This window comes from Scylla paramamosain, unplaced genomic scaffold, assembly GCF_035594125.1.
Source record: "Scylla paramamosain isolate STU-SP2022 unplaced genomic scaffold, ASM3559412v1 Contig66, whole genome shotgun sequence".
In the NCBI taxonomy this organism is placed as follows: Eukaryota; Metazoa; Arthropoda; class Malacostraca; order Decapoda; family Portunidae; genus Scylla; species Scylla paramamosain.
This window is the reverse complement of record NW_026973731.1, coordinates 22501-30000: the sequence shown is the minus strand read 5'-3', so window position 1 is coordinate 30000 and position 7500 is coordinate 22501. Positions and strand designations below refer to the sequence as shown.

Below are 7500 nucleotides of genomic sequence, written 5' to 3'. Positions count from 1 at the left end.
TACTTTTGCAGAACTTCATATTCCTTCTTGGTCTTCTTGTTTAAACGTGCAACTTTTTTTTCCAGCATTTCATTTGAACAGACTTCTCGTGTCAAGTAATTTTGTCTTCGGAGTCAAATTTTCATCAACTTTCCCTCATCAAATCCATTTCCTCTTGATTTATTTAATTTCACAGCTTCTCATAATGTCACTAATCTTATATACTTTTGCACAACTTCATATTCCTTCCATTTGCCAAGACAAACCCTATTTATTCATCTCATTTAAATCATACAGTTCTTTGCATTCTCTTCCCTTCTCATCAGCTTAGCATTATCTGCAAATATATTCATGTAACTATTTTTTCATTGGTGTTGTGTATGTACCAAACGCCATAGGTCCCTGCACTGACCCCTGCGTGATGCCACTGTTAACTTCCAGCCAAGGTTCCAGTCATGGTTCTTGTCATCACTTGATCCGCCTTCAGATCCAGCAGTTCCCCTCTAATTTTTCCATGTTTTATCTTTTATTGCAATATTTAGTGTGGTGTGTTTATCATTTGCTTTCTTTTAAATATAAGAGACCTTTCTGTGTCTCTCCTGCGCAGTGCTGACTAGGCTTCCTTCTAAGTGCAAATTGACGTAACCAAAACTTTCTCTCTTTTTCAAATGTTCCATCTATCGCTTCACTGTTCTTCCAGACTTGACCAAACCTTTCTCTCTTTTTCAAATGTTCCATCTATCGCTCTACTGTTCTTCCTGACTTTACCAAACCTTTCTCTCTTTTTCAAATGTTCCATCTATCGCTCCACTGTTCTTCCAGACCTGACCAAACCTTTCTCTCTTTTTCAAATGTTCCATCTATCGCTCTACTGTTCTTCCTGACTTTACCAAACCTTTCTCTCTTTTTCAAATGTTCCATCTATCGCTCCACTGTTTTTCCAGACTTAACCAAACCTTTCTCTCTTTTTCAAATGTTCCATCTATCGCTTCACTGTTCTTCCAGACTTAACCAAACCTTTCTCTCTTTTTCAAATGTTCCATCTATCGCTCTACTGTTCTTCCAGACTTAACCAAACCTTTCTCTCTTTTTCAAATGTTCCATCTATCGCTTCACTGTTCTTCCAGACTTTACCAAACCTTTCTTTTTCAAATGTTCCATCTATCGCTCCACTGTTTTTCCAGACTTAACCAAACCTTTCTCTCTTTTTCAAATGTTCCATCTATCGCTCCACTGTTCTTCCAGACTTAACCAAACCTTTCTCTCTTTTTCAAATGTTCCATCTATCGCTTCACTGTTTTTCCAGACTTGACCAAACCTTTCTCTCTTTTTCAAATGTTCCATCTATCGCTCCACTGTTCTTCCTGACTTTACCAAACCTTTCTTTTTCAAATGTTCCATCTATCGCTCTACTGTTCTTCCAGACTTAACCAAACCTTTCTCTCTTTTTCAAATGTTCCATCTATCGCTTCACTGTTCTGACTTTACCAAACCTTTCTCTCTTTTTCAAATGTTCCATCCATCCCTCCACTGTTCTTCCACTTAATCTTCCTACAACACTAGTTAAGGACACCTGGTTTGTAGTTGAACGGGTTTTCCTTTCATCCTTCGAGTATTGGTGTGATATCTTGTCTCTTCACCACTGGACTGAATTTTGTGAGCAAGTTCTGTACACCCCTTCAATATCCTGTTTGGTACTCCCCCCCAGTTGCTTTATTTACATCATTCCATCATCTTAAATACTTCCTCTTAACTCACTTGGGCTTTATTTAATATATTTCTCACTAACTTGTCCCTTCCACAGCAGACACCCTTCTCAAGCTGCCGTTGGTGAGGTCTTCTGTCCTATGCATCCTCGGGGACTTTTCCTTCATCCTCCTTCCTTCTTCGTCTTCCTAGTAGTATGTGCAGAGAATAGTTTAGGTTCATTACAGCTTTCAGTGGTTTCTTGACGCTATTTTTATCACCTTAATATTATCTGCTGCTACCATTAATATATTCAGTCTCCTTTCATGCTTCCTCCTCTTCCCTCTTGTCCAGGTGTCATCTTACAATTTTTCTTTTGGATTTTGTATTGAATTGTTTATTACCTTTTTCCACTTCTTGCTCCTTCTCTATGTACAAGATCACCCACAGTAAAGTTATATAGCTGCATAAAACCAACCCTTTTTTTCTTGAACACTCCTGCATCTTGAGTCTTTGCAGCAACAAAATGGCTTCCTTCTTAATTTTTCTAAGTCGGGTTTACTGCGTTTAAAGATTACCTCACGACCTTCACCGGCGACTCCATTTCTCGTTTTCAAATTAACTCCACGAACAGATGATGCATTTTACCTACAATTTCAATATTTTCCATGACCTTAAACACTGAATCAAGTCTTAATGGTAATGTCTCCTACTTATTCTATCACAATCCACTCCGTCAACAATTTCTCCACCGGCCAGTTTAGCACCTTATTAATCCACAGGTTGTTGCTTCCAGAGTCTCCCAGTTCATCTGACAATTAATATCACACCAACAGTAACTCTTATCATTTTCCAGGACGTTTCAACACTCAACATCACCACCAGTAACTGTATCATTTTCCAGGACGTTTCAATACCTCAACATCAACCACCAGTAACTGTATCATTTTCCAGGACGTTTCAATACCTCAACATCACCACCAGTAACTGTATCATTTTCCAGGACGTTTCAATACCTCAACATCACCACCAGTAACTGTATCATTTTCCAGGACGTTTTCAACACCTCAACATCACCAACAGTAACTGTATCATTTTCCAGGACGTTTCAACACTCAACATCACCACCAGTAAACTGTATCATTTTCCAGGGACGTTTCAACACTCAACATCACCACCAGTAACCGTATCACAATTTTTCATCTCATTTGCCCCAGGGACCGGTCACAGGCTACAGACTCAAATAATTGTCCTTTCTTTTCTACTCGTCACCAAAGATACCAGATTTTTTATTAATTTTTCTGAATTTTCTCCAGTTCCTTTACTTTCTTCAGCGAGAATGGTCGCTCCATCTCCCCCTCGTCTCACTTTTCACCCATAAATCCTTTGTCTTGCCAGTGTCAGGAGTTTCCCCCTATTAATTTGTCTACCTGTCTTTCTTTTCTTTTTTTTTTATGCAGGAGTGACACTGGCCAAGGGCAACAAAAATCCAATAAAAAAAAATGTCCACTGAAATGTCAGTCCCATAAAAGGGTCAAAGCAGTGGTCAAAAATTGGTGAATAAGTGTCTTGAAACCTCCCTCTTGAAGGAATTCAAGTCATAGGAAGGTGGAAATACAGAAGCAGGCAGGGAGTTCCAGAGTTTACCAGAGGAAGGGATGAATGATTGAGAATACTGGTTAACTCTTGCATTAGAGAGGTGGACAGAATAGGGGTGAGAGAAAGAAGAAAGTCTTGTGCAGCGAGGCCGCGGAAGGAGGGGAGGCATGCAGTTAGCAAGATCAGAAGAGCAGTTAGCATGAAAATAGCGGTAGAAGACAGCTAGATATGCAACATTGCGGTGGTGAGAGAGAGGCTGAAGACAGTCAGTTAGAGGAGAGGAGTTGATGAGACGAAAAGCTTTTTGATTCCACCCTGTCTAGAACAGCAGTATGAGTGGAACCCCCCCCAGACATGTGAAGCATACTCCATACATGGACGGATAAGGCCCTTGTACAGAGTTAGCAGCTGGGGGGGGTGAGAAAAACTGGCAGAGACGTCTCAGAACGCCTAACTTCATAGAAGCTGTTTTAGCTAGAGATGAGATGTGAAGTTTCCAGTTCAGATTATAAGTAAAGGACAGACCGAGGGATGTTCAGTGTAGAAGAGGGGGACAGTTGAGTGTCATTGAAGAAGAGGGGATAGTTGTCTGGAAGGTTGTGTTGAGTTGATAGATGGAGGAATTGAGTTTTTGAGGCATTGAACAATACCAAGTTTGCTCTGCCACAATCAGAAATTTTAGAAAGATCAGAAGTCAGGCGTTCTGTGGCTTCCCTGCGTGATATGTTTACCTCCTGAAGGGTTGGACGTCTATGAAAAGACGTGGAAAAGTGCAGGGTGGTATCATCAGCATAGGAGTGGATAGGGCAAGAAGTTTGGTTTAGAAGATCATTAATGAATAATAAGAAGAGAGTGGGTGACAGGACAGAACCCTGAGGAACACCACTGTTAATAGATTTAGGAGAAGAACAGTGACCGTCTACCACCTTCTGCTTATGCTGTCACCCTTTCTTCTCCGTTGGGCTCCTCCGATCACAATCTCATATCTTTATCTTGTCCTATCACTCCAATCCCTCCTCAGGATCCCCCTAAGCGAAGGTGCCCCTGGCGTTTTGCCTCTGCTAGTTGGGGGGACCTGAGGAGGTATTTTGCTGGTTTTCCTTGGAATGACCACTGCTTCCGTGTCAGAGAGCCGTCTTTGTGTGGTGAGCGCATAACAGAGGTGATAGTGTCTGGCATGGAGGCCTACATTCCTCACTCTTTTTATCCTCCTAAACCTTCTGTGTGTGTGCGTGCGTGGCTCGTGCATATTCTCAGTTGTAAATGAAATGGGATTCCTCTGTAGTCCTTGTTGTAATAATAATAATAATAATAATAATAATAATAATTGTGATTTTTATTTTGTGTTTTTTTCAGATGTCATTATTTATTTATTTATTTATCTATTTATTTATTTATTTATTTATTTATTTATTTATGTACTTCAAAACACCTCCCTTCATGTTACCATTACTACTACTACTACTACTACTACTACTACTACTACTACTACTACTACTACTACTACTACTACTACTACTACTACTACTACTACTACTACTACTACTACTACTACTTACAGGTGAGGCTGTACGCAGCTGGCACACCCCCTGGACAATGATGCTCTTCTCCTTAATACACTACAAGTTGACACCATTGATGTCTCTGTTGCCCTGAAGGGAGGTGAGTGTGGTGTGTGTGTGTGTGTGTGTGTGTGTGTGTGTGTGTGTGTGTGTGTGTGTGAGTGTGGTGTGGGTGTGTGTTAACCAACACATGCGCACACACAGTCACTATTTGGAAATTCTCTCTCTCCCTCTCTCTCGCTCTCTCTCTCTCTCTCTCTCTCTCTCTCTCTCTCTCTCTCTCTCTCTCTCTCTCTCTCTCTCTCTCTCTCTCTCTCTCTCTCTCTCTCTCTCTCTCTCTCTCTCCTCCTCTCTCTCTCTCTCCTCTCTTCTCTCTCTCTCTCATCTCTCTCTCTCCTCTCTCTCTCTCTCTCTCTCTCTCTCTCTCTCTCAGTAATGGCATCTTAATATTCCAATAATTTCAGTTTTCATTTATGTTATTTCTTTCCTTCTTTTCTGTATTTTAAATGTTGTTAATCTGTCACTGCAACTGTAAAAACACCCTTGAAAACCCTTGTCACTTCAACTACAGCCTTTTAAAAGAGTGTTTCTCCTGTCAGTAATGCAGAAATGTTGTTAATCTGTCACTGCAACTGTAAAAACACCCTTAAAAACCCATGTCACTTCAACTACAGCCTTTTAAAAGAGTGTTTCTCCTGTCAGTAATGCAGAAATGTTGTTAATCTGTCACTGCAACTAAAAACACCCTTGAAAACCCTTGTCACTTCAACTACAGCCTTTTAAAAGAGTGTTTCTCCTGTCAGTAATGCAGAAATGTTGTTAATCTGTCACTGCAACTGTAAAAACACCCTTAAAAACCCATGTCACTTCAACTACAGCCTTTTAAAAGAGTGTTTCTCCTGTCAGTAATGCAGAAATGTTGTTAATCTGTCACTGCAACTAAAAACACCCTTGAAAACCCTTGTCACTTCAACTACAGCCTTTTAAAAGAGTGTTTCTCCTGTCAGTAATGCAGAAATGTTGTTAATCTGTCACTGCAACTGTAAAAACACCCTTGAAAACCCTTGTCACTTCAACTACAGCCTTTTAACAGAGTGTTTCTCCTGTCAGTAATGCAGAAATGTTGTTAATCTGTCACCGCAACTGTAAAAACACCCTTGAAAACCCTTGTCACTTCAACTACAGCCTTTTAAAAGAGTGTTTCTCCTGTCAGTAATGGAGAAATGTTGTTAATCTGTCACTGCAACTGTAAAAACACCCTTAAAAACCCATGTCACTTCAACTACAGCCTTTTAAAAGAGTGTTTCTCCTGTCAGTAATGCAGAAATGTTGTTAATCTGTCACTGCAACTAAAAACACCCTTGAAAACCCTTGTCACTTCAACTACAGCCTTTTAAAAGAGTGTTTCTCCTGTCAGTAATGCAGAAATGTTGTTAATCTGTCACTGCAACTGTAAAAACACCCTTGAAAACCCTTGTCACTTCAACTACAGCCTTTTAACAGAGTGTTTCTCCTGTCAGTAATGCAGAAATGTTGTTAATCTGTCACCGCAACTGTAAAAACACCCTTGAAAACCCTTGTCACTTCAACTACAGCCTTTTAAAAGAGTGTTTCTCCTGTCAGTAATGGAGAAATGTTGTTAATCTGTCACTGCAACTGTAAAAACACCCTTAAAAACCCATGTCACTTCAACTACAGCCTTTTAAAAGAGTGTTTCTCCTGTCAGTAATGCAGAAATGTTGTTAATCTGTCACTGCAACTAAAAACACCCTTGAAAACCCTTGTCACTTCAACTACAGCCTTTTAAAAGAGTGTTTCTCCTGTCAGTAATGCAGAAATGTTGTTAATCTGTCACTGCAACTGTAAAAACCCCCTTGAAAACCCTTGTCACTTCAACTACAGCCTTTTAAAAGAGTGTTTCTCCTGTCAGTAATGCAGAAATGTTGTTAATCTGTCACTGCAACTGTAAAAACACCCTTGAAAACCCTTGTCACTTCAACTACAGCCTTTTAAAAGAGTGATTCTCCTGTCAGTAATGCAGAAATGTTGTTAATCTGTCACTGCAACTGTAAAAACACCCTTAAAAACCCGCATCACTTCAACTACAGCCTTTTAAAAGAGTGTTTCTCCTGTCAGTAATGCAGAAATGTTAATTTGTCACTGCAACTGTGAAAACACCCTTGAAAACCCTTGCCACTTCAACTACAGCCTTTTAAAAGAGTGTTTCTCCTGTCAGTAATGCAAAAATGTTGTTAATCTGTCCCTGCAACTGTAAAAACACCCTTGAAAACCCTTGTCACTTCAACTACAGCCTTTTAAAATAGTGTTTCTCCTGTCAGTAATGCAGAAATGTTGTTAATCTGTCACTGCAACTGCAAAAACACCCTTGAAAACCCTTGTCACTTCAACTACAGCATTTTAAAAGAGTGTTTTTCCTGTCAGTAATGCAGAAATGTTGTTAATCTGTCACTGCAACTGTAAAAACACCCTTGAAAACCCTTGTCACTTCAACTACAGCCTTTTAAAAGAGTGTTTCTCCTGTCAGTAATGCAGAAATGTTGTTAATCTGTCACTGCAACTGTAAAAACACCCTTGAAAATTATTTACAGTAATTCAAAAGGTCTTTCAGTTTTGTGTAATAATCTGTATGTAATTTCTTTAAGTATGGATTGAA

General features: G+C 39.7%; 1 long non-coding RNA gene across 1 annotated transcript in view; it reads left to right on the top strand.

Moving 5' to 3' along the window:
• The window catches only part of LOC135098496 (uncharacterized), a 9081-nt gene that overhangs the window by 585 nt on the left and 996 nt on the right, over positions 1-7500 (top strand). Inside the window, exon 2 of the long non-coding RNA XR_010267079.1 lies at positions 4826-4926. This is a non-coding gene — a long non-coding RNA (uncharacterized LOC135098496). The remainder of the gene's footprint in view (positions 1-4825; positions 4927-7500) is intronic.